This window comes from Talpa europaea (assembly GCF_964194135.1).
Source record: "Talpa europaea genome assembly, chromosome: 8".
Lineage (NCBI taxonomy): Eukaryota > Metazoa > Chordata > Mammalia > Eulipotyphla > Talpidae > Talpa > Talpa europaea.
Window position 1 is genome coordinate 90,154,120 of NC_140075.1, and position 15,068 is coordinate 90,169,187.

At 38.2% G+C, this 15,068-nt stretch overlaps 1 protein-coding gene across 1 annotated transcript in view; it reads left to right on the forward strand.

Moving 5' to 3' along the window:
* Positions 1–15,068, forward strand: part of PRKCH (protein kinase C eta) — a gene marked incomplete at both ends in the record, with an annotated part of 198,835 nt that overhangs the window by 86,678 nt on the left and 97,089 nt on the right. The window lies entirely within an intron of this gene.

Sequence of the window (15,068 nt, forward strand, 5' to 3'; positions counted from 1 at the left end):
TATTTTTGAAAGTTTCACTGGTGACATAGACTCTTAAGAGTTCAAGGAAAAAAGCTTAGCTCTATTTCCCAGGAAAGCCTGCCACTGAGCCCAGAAGGAATACCTGTCTTTTCCAGAGTCCCTATAGCCTGCAAGATAGAGTACAGTTTCTTAGTCTGATACTGAAGATGTCCCCTGTTCTGTCCCCATTTGACTCCATTCCAGGATTCCCACCTCCATCCTGCTCCCTTGTGGAGATCCTTTTGCATTATAAAAGTTGGTTTTCTTTTTGCTGACTTATACCTTTTTGCCTGGGGTTACGTCATTCTTTCCACATAAAATTTCCCCTAATCTTTCTACTTCTTTTGGTCTAGGTTCTACTCTTCTGTCAAAGCGTAAATTAAGTGCCATCTCTGCCATGGAGCCTTTTCTGACCACTGAGCCCGCAGGCATCTCCTGCCCCTTATTCTCTAACACCTGTAGAGAGCACTAAGCCTCAGTGTTTGGTGCTTTTCACCTCTTTGTGTAGCTTGTTACTTCAACTAGAATGTAAGCCCATCTAGACAAGTGGTCGCCAAACATTTTGATTATGGAGATATCAGTGAACTGATATTGAGCACATACTCCAAATATATATTTCCTTATAAAATTTCTATAACTACATCTAATTAAATGTATTGTATATAGTACTGTGTTACAAACACTGAAGAAATATTCACAAAAATGAAATGAAGAACATGAGAAACAAATAAATTGACAGTCCAGTGGTTTCTTCCGGCACCCAGCATAATGATTTTAGGACCTTGTTGGAGTTTACTTAATACTGCTGCTTGGTGTTCTTGACCCTAGTGCATAAGTAGATATTGTAAAGTGTTTGATGATGGTGATGGCATAGCTACTCAGTGTTAAAGTAACATGATCAGGAAGGTGAATGTTAGTCTCTTCAACCTGAACACTGGTATATTACTGTTTACTCTTCTTATGACACATTTCCCATTTTTTCTCCTTCACCTCCCCTTCACTTGTTCTGAAAAATCTTACCTTTGTCATCTTTAAGAGCAGTGGCTGTGATTTCCCCATGTCTGGTACAGGTGCGCTCTCTAACACTCGTGGAATTTGTATTACATATAGTAATAGGTATTTGCAGTCAGTATCCAAGATAGATTTTGAGTTGTTGAAGGTTATTTTCTGTCTTCACACTGGTGGCTCTGCTTCCATCACCATGTTCAGCACTTAATAAATGTTCAAAACTGTCTGCTCTATAAGCATGTGATGAAGAGGAAAGGAAGAGATTGGGTGTCCTTAGAGCCCAGATGGGTACCAAGGTCATAGCAGAGGAAGACGGTATGCAAGCTTTGTCCAAAACAGGGCAAAATACTCCATTGTCCCAAAAGTGATTGGTGAATTGAGTGACAGCTTAGGGTTGAGAGGTCTGTTACTCTTCATTTCAGCATGAACCCCAGTGGTGTGTTGAACTGTTTTATATTTGGACTATAGGCTTACTAGATTATGAGAAACATCTGAATTAAAACTAAAACATCCAGTGTGTTGTTAATGTGGTGTGTTGTGCTGGTACTAAATACTCCAGAAGATGGGGACTTTCATCATATCTTATTCAGCTCCTTGGAATATTCTTGCAGACATCTCTGCTGTTCCTGGAAAAGTGTAAAACTCATATTCAAGAATACAGACTGGGTGGTAATTCAAAGAAAGAACCCGTGGAAGAGATTTTAAGAAAAGAGAATTCATGTGTTCTTGACAAGTGGGATTGTTCTCTTTCTGGCAGCATAAGGATAACAACCCTGGATTATAAAGGAGGGGAGTCATTGTTGATCCAAAATTCTACTTTCATCAGACGTTTCAATTCCTGTTAATACCAAATCTTTGTTTATACTGTCTTAGAAAAAAAAAAAACAAGTGTAATGTCTGCATCTCTTTTAAATTTTCTTTTGTTACTGTTTAAGACAAAATATAATAATCAAAAACAAACCCAAAACCTGCCTAGTAGCCAAGATACATGCTTCTAAATTATTAGCCTCCAACAGGAAATGACCATATGAGGTAAATGACATTTGACTAAAATAGCTGTCTCCTTGCTATTTTTTTAATTTTATATATGTGTATATATATATATATATGTGTGTGTGTATATTTAAAAAACTGGCTGAGGCTCAGAAAACCATTGCATTAGCATTGCAGGAAATTTGAGTGATAAAATCATTTTGCCTTCAGTATTAGGTTTTTAATTAGCCTGTTTACAATGAGCAATGGTGCAGCAGTTTAAAAAATCCTGTTGAGTCAGCAATGTGAGGGAGACAGCATTGCCTTCATTCCAGACATGTAGTTGGAGGAGGAAATGATCAGGCATCATACTTCTTGTGACTGATATCCTGTACGGATTTTCTAAAACCATAAAATCAGAACTTGAGTGTTTTGAAGAACCCTCAGAAATCTACTAGTGGAAAAGAAAAAAAAAAATGGAAAGGGAAATGGAATAAGCCAAACTACAGGGCAGGATTCTTTTAGTCCTCAGCAGGAAACACATGTTTATCTGGAAAAGATTTTGGTTGGACAGGTTGTTTGTATAAGAATCTTTTTTGTGAGGAAGGAAGACCAACCTGAGCTTGGAGGCTGGAATGGGGGGGCAGGTGCAGAGAGCAGTTTCTAAACTTCAAGTAAATGAGGAAAAACACGGAGATTTCAAACAGGAAAGCCCTGCTTTCACAGGGATGGTATTAGCTCAGTTTCCAGTGAGTTGTAATTCATATTCATTTTTATTAGATTAAATGGTAACTTTAGCATTAATTGCTATGAAAATAGAAATGGTAACTTAAAAACATGATGGAACACTTAAGTTCACAAAAAACGTGCATATAGATGTTTATGGCATCTTTATTCATAATTGCCAAGACTTAAAGGACCAAGATGTCTTTCAGTAAGTGAATGGATAAATGAGTCATAGTCCATCCAGACAATGGAATATTACTCAACACTGAAAAATAAAACAACCATCAATCATATCAAACCATGAAAAGACATGGAGGAAATTAAGTGCATATTAGTAAAGGAGAGAAGTCAATCTGAGGAGGCTACATACAGTGTTTCCAACTATATGACATTCTGGAAAAGGCAAAACTGTGGAGACAATCATCAGTGGTAGTCAGAGGTGGTGGTGGTGGGGAGATGAATAAGCAGAGCACAAAGGATCTTTAGGACAGTAAAAATACTCGGTGATATCATGGTAGGTATATGTCATTATATGTCTAAACCTTTAGGATATACTATAACAAAAGTGGCTCCTATGATAAACTATGGGCTTTGGTTGATTCTGACATGCCAGTGCAGTTTTGTCTTTGACTAAAAAGTATACCATTTTGGTGAGTGATGTTGATGAAAGGGGAGCCTATTCTTACGTGAGGGCAAGAACTATATATTGGAACCTTTGTACAGCCCCTCAATTTTATTGTTAACCTAAAACTGCTCTAAGAAAATAAAGTCTTTTAAAAGAAAAGATATGGAAAGATGTTTTGGGAGAACTGTAAGTCTCAAAATAGCACTATACAGCATGAGACCTTTTATGTAGGATTTGATGCCTGTACACCATATATGATGCATAGGATATTTGGCGTGTTCACCAAAATATTCACAGTGATGATTTACATAGCAAAATTTGAGATGATTTTTATTTTATTTATTTATTTATTTTTAATAGAGGCATGTTTTATTTATTTATTTATCTATCTATCTATTTATTTATTTATTTATGCAAGCACTGGGTACAGTCAGAAGCGCGGGAGGGTAAGAGAATTCACCAGAGCCAGAGCGGGGAGCAGAACAGGCAGAAGGACCGAAGTACACTGCTGAGGGGAGCAGCGGGCGGCAGGAGAGGTCTGCGCGCCATGTGGGACCCTCCTCCAGTGGCCGGGGAGCAGCCGGGGATTGAACCAGCGCCGCAGAGGCTGCAGGAAGCTTCGCAACCCAGCGCTCAACCGCTGCGCCACCGGGGAGGCCCTGAGATGATTTTTAAAGGAAATTTTTTCCTTAATAGTTTTCCCTAACATTTATATTTTCTATAGTGATCCTATAAACATCAGAGCAGAAAGAGACATTTTGCATCTCACCTCTGCTCAGACAGCTGAATTGCCCATTAGGAATGTAGGGTTTACATTACATTCCTTGTCCTCTTATGTTAAAGTTCAAAAGGTTATCAGAGAACTGAAGATACTGTAAATGGGACATTTTCTCCCCAGGTAAATTTAGTAATGAAAGATGAAAGAAAAATTGCTATATTATTGAAAAGGGCCTCCATTTTTATGTAAAATCAAGATACTTAAGCATGGAGTTGAAGATTATGCCATATTGAGAGATTTTCTAGATATTCAGGATGATTGTGACAGTAACGATGGAGACATACCCAGTCCAAATTTGATGGAACAGAAACACTTTTCTTCCTGATCCCCAAACCTGGTGGTGTATTTCATTTTTATTTAAAAAAAAAAACTGAAGAATGAAGAAATGGCACTTCAAAGACTATTCATGGATGAAATTAGTGGGGGGGGGAGTAAAATGTTTGTAGAATTACAGTGAGAGTAGAAATTCTTACTGTTTTTTAAGAAGGGAATTACAGAATTCTTACATTTGATCCTAGGGAGCATGAGGGAATTTCTGTCATTAAATCATGTGTTCAGAAAGGAGTAGGCACAATAATAGTTGAAGATGATTATTGTAAGACTTTTCTATTTATATTTCATCTCATTCCACAGAGTTTGAAGGAGCTTGTTAGGAAATATATATGGCAACAAAAGATAGAAAGAGCTCAGGACTAAGTTCTTTGACATGCTATATACAGGTCTCTGCCTGGATTTTTCTTCAGTCTACAAAGGAAAACTGGAAATGCTGGGGAATTAATGAATGCCTGTTTCTATAAGCAGCCTCCAACCAGTGATGGATGAGAACTAGAGGAGAAATAGCCTAGTTTCCTCCTCCCTTGAGGATGTTCTGCCATTTCCTTGAGGTCTCTCAAGGGGACCCTTGAGGGAGGATTGAGAAGGAGGAGGATATGGAATGAGTTCTGAGAACCACATACGTTGGGTTAGGAAGCTGGCATTGGTGTCTACTGGACACAATAGAGGAATGTAAGGTTTACTGACTTAATTAAAGGAGCCCAGGTCCTCTCAGATCAGCGACTGGGAAACCCTGCTGCCTGGGAGATGTGCTAGAGCTTGAAGCCCAAGTTCTTTGGCTCTAGAATTCACTTTCCCCTGAGAACTCTCACTTTTCGCTAGGGAGCACTACCTATCAGGGCAGTCCCAGAGGTGGTTGCTCCCCTTTAGTGCACGCTCTGGACCATGTAAACCAGGCCGAATGGCAGAAACTGAAATGTACACAGAATAATGCACAGTAGATGGTCTGTCTTACAAGGAATGGCTGACTCATTATCTGTGAGCTGTCACTTCTGGACTTACTCCTAGCCTACCTCTATTTGCCTCTGTAGAATCTCATGGAAATTTTGTTCCTGGGGCCTCAAATCCAGACCCAGAGCATGAGGACTAGGGAAAAAAACTAGTCTCCTACCTAACTAAGGCCCTCCTGAAAGTCATTTTTCTGAGAACTTTCTCTTGAATATGAAGCCGTGGGAATACTACGTGCTGGTGAAAACCCACATGCGTGGACCTTCCAATGATTTAAATGGGACAACTAGAGTAAGTCTAACTCCATGCAGGAGTTTCACATAGATTATACCAGGAGAACCACCTCATGCAGAGTGTGACATGATCTAGCCCACATTACATAAACACACTACATAAGTTATGTAGGGAGATGAGTTAGGAGACTTTCATATAGTCTAGATGAGGAGGAGGCACCAGCTATATCCAAAGGGAGAGAACAGTCAGATCATAGTATGTTTCATAGAACTTGACGATTCATTGTTTGTGGGTGGAGAAAGAGGATCAGAAGACACCCTTAGGTTTATTTCTGATACCTCTGAGAATAGTGGTATGATCTAGGAGGAAGAGTGGGCTGAAGAGATGGGGAAGTGGGTTCAGCCTCCAAATGTCAAGTTTTAGGTACTTTGAGGATATCTTCGTTTTGGGAAGCTACTTAGAAGTAATTTTAAGAGGTGGGGATGCAGAGGGGGCGAAAAGGGGGAAGGATGCCAAAAGCTACAAACTTCCAATTATAAAATAAATAAGTACAGGTACATCATGTACGGCATGGTGACTATAGTTAATGGTACTGTATTAGCTATTTGAAAATTGCTAAGAGAACAGATCTTAAAAATTTTATTGCAAGAAAAAATATCATGACTGGATGGATGCTAACTAGACTTACTGTGGTGATCGTTTTGCAGCATATACAGCTATCAAATCATAATGTTGTACACCTGAAAGCATTATAATCAATTATTCTATCTCATTTAAAAAGAAGAAATAAGTTCAGTAGTGAGAAGCCACAACTAGAGCTGTGACGGGGACTCTTCAGTATATGAGGTCTGTGAGGAAATGAACGCGCATCTAGAACAACCAGAAGAATGATGTGTAAAAGGGCCTTGGGACACACAGATTTACAGTTTGGATGGAAGAGAAGAGCTGGTGAAGGAGACAAGGAGAAATTGTAGATGGAGAGGAACAAGATACTCCTGTTGGAATCAAAGTTCCGAGAGTTTGTGCTTTGACAGTAGAAATTCCAGAAGATGCCAAAAGGCAAGAAGGAGCTTATGGGATGACTGGGGACCTGGAATCTCTTTGCATAACAATGGGGTGAGAGGCCCCTAATGGATCCCCTTTCTGCTGACAGAGATGATGGAGTCCTGGCTGAGGACAGACTCAGCTTGCCCTGCTGCTGTGAACCCTGAGTCCTGTTCAGGACTAGGACAGTCTAGAACAAATTATTTTTCTCTCCTCTTTTTGTTGATGATACCATCCTCAGGAGTTTGTACATGGTAGGTGTTTATATAGGTTGAGCTTCCTCAGAGGGAGCCAACCCCCTGAGACACACCTGTGGTAAACTATGTGCATAACTCCTCCTCATAATACATCAAGTCTAATCACTCTATCTGAATTTGGAAATAGCTATGAGTCATGCAGTTAAGCTCATTTCAAAAAACAGAGAAGACTCTGACACTGTACAGTGCCTTGGGTGGGGGTGGTGTTATAGGGCAGCCCCGACACAAAACGGGGTGCCTGACTATGGGTCCTCACCCGTGCGCTTAAAAGAACTTATCAATGCTCTACTGCAGGCACACACGAAAGTTAATAAAAGGTTTATTTACAAGGGAAGGGCAAATGAGGAAATGTACAGCTCAGGGAGAAAAATGGGAGACAAAGTTTTAAATGCGTCCTACCCGATCTGCCGATCTGGAATCCCAAATGGCACTCTGAGAGCTGGCCGCCAGCCAGGAGTCGTGAAGCCAGGAGGTGAGCGACAGAGCGAGAGACCCCAAGGCCCACATGTTTGGTTTTTTATACCCAACCTGGCTGCTTAACTCCACCCTCAGGTCTCAGCCACCTTCCCTTTGGTGGTGACGGGATTTGTCTTTCCCAGTGTCCTGATGGCTTTGGTCTGGAGTGGGGGTGGGGTCCACAAAGCCTGTATGGGATTAGCTCAGAACATCCTTTCCCCCTAACAGTGGGGGGTGCTTGCCATCTTAAAATATCAACAGTATGTGGCAGCCTTTGTCCCTGCTCCTGGCAGGAAATCCAGGAACCCTCTCCCTCTCCGGGTTCACCAGGTTCTCCTTCCTTTTTTCTAAACAACTGCTAATCTCAGCCCATGTGTGATGTCTTCCTTAATTAACAAGAGGACTAGATATGCAACTCCTGTAATTCTGTCCTCACTCAGCACTCAGTGCTCTCACCCACTGGTGGTGTGTTCCTGTAAAGACTCACTAAAGTTATGTATTTGCTTAGTGCATATACTGACTTTTCTCTGTCCCTATCATTATTGTCTCAGGCAGGGATCTTCTAAATTTAAATTCTTGTGCATTGCTGTTCATATGTATTGTGTATGTTTGGATAGTTGCTTCTGTAGTATGTTTGATGGATTAAACAAAATTCTTTCACTACCTTATTTCATTACCTCTTGGGGTAGATTTTAGAGACATACACAACGTAATACTTTCTGGTATTTTCTTGGATAGGAACTTTTGGTTAAGTCTAAGGTTTTCCTGTTTGTTTTTCTCACACTTATTCCCTCCACATGCACTGATGATAACACAAATATCTCAGGAAGAAGAAGAAAGACATTTGATAGTACTACTTGGTAATTCAACAATAGTAAACAGTCTGGCGTCCCCACTTCTGCCTTGGCTGCTTGACCTCACTTAACCTTCCTGTTAGTTTCTGTTTCCTCACCAGAAAATTTATTACTTTCTAGGGATTGCAGGAGACCCAAATTAATAAAGGATGCAGCGCAGTGTGGTATTACTCAAGGGCCCTGGGATAAAATCAAGAGTGGAGGATTCTAGTCTAATGGTAGTTCTGGCATTAACTAGCAGGGGCCACTTTGGGTCCATCATTTCACTTCTGTAGCTATTGATTCTTCTAGCAGTTAAGTCATTGAATTAAAAATCCTTCCTATTCCTAGGCTCTGTGAAATATGGTAGTTTGAAGTAAGGTTTTAACAGTGGTTGGTTGTTATAGGTGATACTTAGTTGCTACTTGCCAGGTACTTTTTTAATTATGATGCTCTCATTAACTCAGCAGACACCCGCTATGGCCCTTTGAGGAGAGTTTCCATACGCTTTGTGTTGAACAGATGAAGAAGCAGGTATAGGACATAAAACAGCTTGCTCAAGGTCACCCAGCTTATAAAGGGGAGAAGTAGGATTCCTGGTCTCACACCCCTTCACACTTCAACCTTCCCTCTCCCTCCACCCCCATTGTATAGAAAGCCATTCAACTCCTAGGAACAGCCTCTTCAAGACAAGCCACAGATTTAGGAAACCACAGTTCCTTTGCTACTAGGCTAATTCAATTTAACAAAGTTAAATTTTATTTTACACTGACTCAAAGTTCTATCCTTTATGCATGTTATATAAAATTAAAAGGTGCTGCCCTATCAATTTTCTCTGATTTAATATGTTTATAATCAGTTGAAGATTAGGAATTACATCATATGGTTTGGCTCACATCTTATTTCTGCATGGAACATAAAACTTTAATTTAGGAAGGCAAAGAAACATTTACTCTTTTTGAGATAAAGTTGAAACAGTTTTACAGGCTTTAGAGACACTCCTTCCTTGCAGAGCCTCACATTAGCAGCACAAGTTTCAGTCCAGCACAACTTTCTGCAATGAAGACTTCCTTGGGGTGGTTTGGTAGCTCCTAGTCACTTGTGCATTTGAAGATTCTCAAAAAGATCGTGTGGGTTGACAATGAGATTTTATGAAATGGAATTTTGTTTCAAAATAGTTCATTCAAATCTTCATTATATTTGACTTAATTACTCTCCACCCTCTTGATGGGATAGCTTGTCAAAAGCAACTCCCAATAAGAGATCAAGGCCCTGCTCACTTCTGGAGACTGGAATGTGAATTTCCATGCTCAGCCCTGAGCCAGCTTCCTATTTACTTAGAGGCCCTGAGCACCTCAGGAGCAAAACAGAAGTTGTGATGCAAGTTTTGGCTGCAGAACATGTTAGGGTAGCCTGACATGTTCAACTAACATATGATCTGAAAGATTTCTGAAAGCCAGGGTTGATTTAAGGCACAACAGGGTTAAATAGTCTTTTTGGGGTGCTTTTAACTTACGCATGAGTCAGCAAGAAGCCAAGCAAACAAGGAGGAAGCTCCCTCTGTGCTCTGTCCAATGGGGGACCAGTCTGTGCTCAGGTGAACACAGTATCCACCCAGAGATTTATTTCTGGGGGTGGCATCATTCACGGGAATGGTGACAGTGAACACCACTCAAAGCCCCAGTTTTCTTCCATGGTCAAACACCTTGCATATTCCCAGGTGTGTGAGGTGTGCATGGGCATGTAGATGGTCTTTAAACAAAAAGGGGCATGTTTGCAAAGAATGCAGAAAAGCAAAAAGTGAAATTTGGTTGAGATAACAGCACCTGAGGTGCTTGTGCATTTCCTGGATAAGGGAAGGGATTGGGGCTCACTCCCAGGAACAGAGGGAAGGACCATTTTGTCTTGATTCAGGATTTGAGGGAGACCACTTAGGTGCATAAGGGAAGGGGCATTCCAGGGAGTGAAAAGCAGGAGAAGAGGCATTAAGAGATATACTAGGGGGTGGACAGCTACAAGAAAATTTCTTCCTAAATCCTTCTGGGTATAAGGAATCATCTAAAAAAAAAATCATAGCCTGTGTTGCTGCTATGGTAATAACTGTTGAGGGGGAAAGTAGGCTTCAATTCATGCAATATTAAAAATGCTAGTAGTTGACCTTTTAATCAATCTTCATAGTATTAAGGGATTAAATAAGTAAATTCTTGGTAATTAGACCTCCTGGGAGAATTTAATTTGCATCTAGATGTGATAAGTGCTTAGTAATTCAATACATCTTTTGCTTTGGCCAGTATAGAACTGGGTCTCAGGTTGGTGATACCTTAGCTACCAGATGATACCTTTGGGCTAAATTTTATCATCTTGTCAACAAAGGAACCTTAAAATACATTCAGTTTATTGTTACTACATTGTTGTAGTATTATCACTTTATTGTAAGTATTATGAAAGAAAGTGGTATAATGGAGTGATTTCTGTGCTTATGTCCAGCGTTAAAAGAACTTGTATGCCCACAGGAATGAGGGTTGAGGACAGATGGGAAACCTGAGAATAAAAGTAATTTCGCTCCTTGCCAAAGATTTACACACACACACATACACACACACCAAAAAGCGAAGCAAATACAGTTTTAACTGTGAGTGAGACTCTGAGGGCACTGGTGTCCAAACAAATTCATTTTGGCTATTTCTGCATTTCATTCTTTGAGATTTCTTGTCTAGACCCTAGTTTTTGTTGTTAGAAGAATGTAGCAATTAATATCCACATAGTACACATTCTTGTTTCTGGTGTATACATAGAAGCAAAAATTTTGGAAGTTAAAATTGCTGAACAAAAGGAAGTACACTGAAGCCAGTGCAGTGCAGTGTTTTGCCTGTGTTTTCTCTCTCTTTTTTTTCCCCTATGCTTTCAAGTATTACATGCAAATCTTTAATCCATTTTGCATATGGTTTTAGACAGTGGTTTAGTTTCATTCTTTTGCATGTGGGTCGAGTTTTCTCCAGTGTATACTCTTTACTTCGTTGTAATAGATGATCTGTCCATATAAGTGAGGCTTATGTTTCTGGACTCTTAATTCTGTTCCACTGCCCTTTGTGTCTGTGTTTATTCCAATACCATACTCTGTGAGAATGGCCTATATCAAACAGACCAGAAAAAAACAAGTGTTGGTGAGGATGTAGATAAAAGGGTACCCGTGTGTGTTATTGGTGGGGAGTGTAGACTGGCCCAGCCCCTATGGGAAAACAGTATGGAGGTTCTCAAAATATTAAAAATAGATCTACCATATGACCCAGCAATTCTATTCCCAGGTATCTATCTACCTGAAGAATACAAAAAGACGAATTTGAAGAGATATAAACTCTCTTACGTTCATTGAAGCACTGTTTACAATAACCAAGTTCTGGAAACAACCTATGTGCCCAATGACAGATGAGTGGATTAGATAGATGTGTTATATATACACAGTGGAATACTGTTCATTACTAAAAAATGGTGAAATTTTGCCATTTGGGAAAACATGGATGGAACTGGAGGGGGTTATGCTAAGCAAAATAAGTCAGAAGGGGAAAAACAAATATTAGATGGTTTCACTAATATGTAGAATATGGAGAAACAAAACAAAGGTGGGACAGAACCAAACTAGTAACACACCCTAGAAATCTGTAGAATTGAGGCTACCTGAGGGGAGGGTGGAGAGCAGGATATGGAGGGGGCCCAGTGCACTGTGGTGGGCGTGGGTGCCTTGATGGTGGGTGTGGTGTGGTAACATGCATCTGAAGAGGTATGTCCTATACCTCTGAAGTATTGTGAAGCAGTGTCTCCTCAAAATAAAAATGGAAGTGCACATTTAAACTTTGGGCATATATTGTCGAATTCATCTCCAAAATAAGGTTATTTTTTAAATACCTACATGTGTTGAATGCTACCATGTGTCTAGCTCTGTGTTAACACTTTGAATGCATTACCTCATTCAGTCCTCGGAAAAACCCTATGAGGAAAATACTGCTTGGTTTATAAATGAGAATGCTGAGTCTTAACAGGGCAAACAGCCAGAAGTTGGAGGTCAGGGCTGGAGCCCAGCTCTACTCCTACTAACAGAGTATGGATGGAGGCGCTTACTTCCACACCCTAATAAGAAAGAGCGCCTAAAGCAATCTTTATAAAGATTTGCCAATTGAAGGAAGGAATCATCTTCTTGTTCTTACATGTCCATTTCAAATAGGATAGGACATCTTGGTGTGTTCATTGTCTGTTTGCTTTTATAGTTATATGAATTGCCTGTTCACATCCTCTGCCCATTTTTACTAGATTGTTCATCTAATTTACTTACTGCTTTCTGCATATTATAAACAGTAATCCTTTTGTGTTACAAATCCTTTTTCCTCCAGTTTGTGTCTTTCAGTTTTCTGTTTTGTATCTTTTGTCAGATAGAACTTTAATTTTAAGTTGCAAATCTGTAACCCTTATGGCTTTAGAGTTTTATTATCCTCAATCCATCCTAGGAATATATATGTTTCACTATGTTTTGGATTTGTTTCTGTTATTTGCCCCCTAGTGTATCTCTGAAATTGTTTTTGTATAGAGAGATGTTTTCCAAAAGGCTATCTAGTTGTCTGAATGCCATGTATTGAATAAACCATTTTTCCCCACTGAAATATATCCTCTTTCAGCCAAATTGATTTCTAGTTTTGGACTCCTCTTGAGATGGTAGCATGCTTTTTTCATTATTTTAACTTTAGAATATGTTTTAGCATGTAAAGCAAGTCCTCCCTTATTGACATTTTTGGACAGTTTTTTAATATTTATGATACCAGATAAACTGAAAAGAATTATCAAATTTAAAAACATCTTAATATTATGCATTCTTCCTAATTAAGAACTTTGTGTTTACATATCTCTTCATGTTCTTCAGTTGGTTTTTATAGATTTCATCATAAACCTCTTGTACTTCTGATCCATTATTCCTAGATAGCTTGGTTTTTGTAAGTGTCTGAGTGGGACTTTTTAAATTGTATATTCTAATTGGCTCTTTCAATATACTAGATATCTGTTGACTTTTAGTGATTTATTATAGTCTATCTTACTAATTTCTATTTTCAATAGATTTTTATAAATTTACCATTCAGCTTGATGCTTTTGACATGTGAGCATAATGTTTTACTCATATTAAAGAAACAGTCTTCTAAGTTTACTTTTCAAAAGGATTTTTTTATTGCATTGAAAGTTAAATTTTAATCAAGTGCCTTTTCAATATTTGTTGAAATTACCATGTTTAGTTTTTTTCAACCTATTAATAGAAAAAGATATAATAATTGTATTCTAATACACTTATTGATTAAGTTCCTGTGAAAATTCCTACTCAGTTATCGTGGATTTTTCTTTTAAGATAATGCTGGATAGTATAGGAGTTCCTGGTTATTTGGGTGTAATTGCTAACTGGGACAAGTCTGCATAAAGTGAATCTTTCAAAATGAATGCTCAATTTATTGATTCTTAAAAAGTGAGCAAAGAAGTTTGAAAAATGCAATCAGATTATAAAAGCTATTTTATGCTAGACATTTTGCTATTTTGTTATAGGCTCTTATTTTCAGAACAAATAACTTTTTCAGGCAAAATTTTAATTTAGTAGAATGCTATATATTTGATTTTATCATTTTTATAGTACAGTTTTAAGTAGGATATTTTATACAAGTGTTTGCTGCCTCACCTGTTTCTCAGTCGCATCTCCTACTATGTTGATATTCAAATTATTCTTTGTTAAAATGTCTATTGTGTCATTATCTGCATCAAATTTCTTTTGTTCAGCTGTTATTTGATCTAACTCTGCTCGAGCCTTATCTGCCATGGACCCTGGGTGATACTCTATTCATGATAGTCTATTCTAGCTTCACTTTCTATAGACTGCATGCAAATTCCTCAACTTCTGCAAGACTTTCAGTTTTACCTTGTGGTTAGTTGATGTTGAATGTTAAGACATTCACTGTGTACCATTATTTGCATCCAAGAAACTGGGAAGCCAATGTGGTGGGCAGGATTGAGTTCTTTTATTAAGTAGAAGGAATATTTATGTTGGGGACTAATTATAAAGGACTAAGAAAATAGAGACCCATAAAATGAAAACATTCACTAGTATTTTCTATCTTGTTTTCCTGTTTAATTTTTAACTACACAAATATCAATAATGAAAACCCCTGCAAAAAAAAAAAGAAAAAAAAGAAAAAAGAAAACCCCTGCATCAGTATTTGAGTGAGCTTGATGTATAAACAAAGGGTTATTTTTTCTGATGTACATAATTAGAATTTAGATGATCCAGAAACTTGAAGGGAAAACATATTTTCATTAACCTGTAGGATAAAAGTAGCATTTTCTTCCATTTATAAGCAAACTACAGTAATATTAGCTGTACTTATAATGTACTTGTAATGTTGCAATAGAAATCACATATTTTCCTATTAAGTTTTTAAATATTTACAGGTATTTTGAAATGCAGCTTACTGTTTTAAAATTAGGATAATGTCTAGGTCTGTCACTTAGTGTTTAAGTTATAGATCAAATAATATTCTCAAAATATATTTTGATACTTTTCTTTCTTTGTAATCTTACATATTTTGTATTTAGATTATAAAGTTGTATTCTGAGACATTAAACTAAGGGTCCATGACATAAAAATGATTATGAAGGTCTTATTCTTTTTATATCTTGAGATATATCTGTTTAATCTTTTAGTTCCAAGATTGTATCACATAGTTTCCTTCTAAAAATGGGTGCCTTCTTTCTTCTAAAATGGTTTAAACACTATCATTTTTTATGCCTTTAATGGCTTTAAATAATTCACTGGTGAAACCATCTGGGCCTGA